We start from the raw sequence: 1,744 nt of genomic DNA on the forward strand, positions 1-1,744 counted from the left end.
TTACATGAACATGAGAATATCATACAATTCATTTGAATTCAACAAACTATGTCCCTTGATCACAAATCACACAAGACCATTTCTCCATGGTGGGGCGCCATTTTGGATTTTCTGATTGACCAAATGGTCAGATTTGCAAAATACCTTCAGAAATGGATTCCCTGACCATGAAAACCTATGAATAGACACCAGAATTACGGCTGTAGTCCTTCTAGAACAGGAGATATGATACTTTGTAGTTTAGGGGGCCGCATACGGCGGCCATCTTGGATTTGCATGATGAAAACACTGGGTAAGGATTTGAAAGCCATGGAATCTTATTTCTCTCACCATAAATCATCAATTTAGGCAAAAAAAAAACAGATCTTTGGACAATTTCCTCCCACACAGGACCAATTTTAGGTATCCTGATGGCCATCTAGGAATTTTGGTGCCATCTTGGATTCTGAACAAATTTCAAGATGGTGCAAAATCTTAATTTGATCAGTATGAAGTACCAGAATCTGTTGAGAAAACCTTGACAGGAAAAAAGGGCAGTTTTTACCTGGCTCAGCCCTGTCTATATAGGGTAAGGTGGCCTGGGCCAGTCTCTTGCATCTTTACAGCTTTCTTAGCCATTGCAAACAGGCAGAGAAAAAAAATAAGCCAGTAAGTAAATAAAAAGAAAGTAGAAGGTAGGAAATATTGTGTCTCATGAAAAAGTAAGAAAAAGAATTACTGCAGACTAACAGTCCAGTTGCTTGTTAAACATGGAGAAAACCAGAAAGAATCAGACCAGACAAAAAAGAATTTTCATTTCTTGAAGAAAATGTTTTGTCAAACATCTACTCTTATATAGAAAACACAAGCATTAAACTGACATATTAAAGAAAAGTTTGCCTTTTTCTTAGTTCTTAAACAAGGACACCATTCCTGGAGATACTGCAATACTAGGTTGATGCGTGGAGCAGAAAGAGCAAGCCCTTATTCCAGTTCCCTGTTCTAAAAATCTGTTTAACATATCGCCCTCATTTAGAGAATATATCAGATATTAAACTGATAAGAACAAATACTACACTTGATCTTAACCAAAAGGCCGAGAAGCGATATCTTGCTGTAGCCAATAGCTTTAAATAAACCACTTCCAAATATTAAACTCCAGAAAGGTAAACACAGCTAGACTCCGCCCCCAACAGCTGGATCCTTTTGAAGAGAGACATCGTCTTGGTGTGTGTGTGTAGTACCGGTTCACCCAGTACGCACATTACGCACGTTGCGTAGGGCCCCGCAGGGGCGGACTTACCATTAGGCAAACCAAGGCGGTTGCCTAGGGCCCCCAAAATTTGGGGGCCCCTAACGGTCAGCCCCATCACGGTAAACACCAAACAATATATATGTAATTGTAATTTGTCTCTGATATTAAGTAGTCAACGATATAAATGGAAAAACACACCAAAATAGCATCAGAATATCGAATTCATGTGTATATAGTATTTGTCCCAGCACACACACACACACACACACACCCTGATTGTTTTACATTAGACTAGTCCATGATCTGAAGACGTAGACAGGTGCACGACGGAAATTCAAACCAAAGCAGAGGAACTGTAAACAAGATGAAGCGCAGTTATGAGAGTGGTTGCGCTAAACGAAAAAAAAAAAGGGCACAAAGCAAAAAGAATGCAGCTGCACTTCTGAAACTAACTACCTTTTTCAAATCGCCTGAGTCTGCTACAGCCTCAACCTCCGCTGTTGACTCTGT

General features: G+C 39.9%; 1 non-coding gene across 1 annotated transcript; it reads right to left on the reverse strand.

Moving 5' to 3' along the window:
* Window positions 1–896: 896 nt before the first annotated feature.
* Window positions 897–1,087, reverse strand: LOC132897160 (U2 spliceosomal RNA). The gene has a single exon (XR_009656256.1). It is a non-coding gene; the product is annotated as a U2 spliceosomal RNA (small nuclear RNA).
* Between the last annotated feature and the right edge of the window lie 657 nt (window positions 1,088–1,744).

Source organism: Neoarius graeffei, chromosome 1 (assembly GCF_027579695.1).
Source record: "Neoarius graeffei isolate fNeoGra1 chromosome 1, fNeoGra1.pri, whole genome shotgun sequence".
NCBI lineage: Eukaryota > Metazoa > Chordata > Actinopteri > Siluriformes > Ariidae > Neoarius > Neoarius graeffei.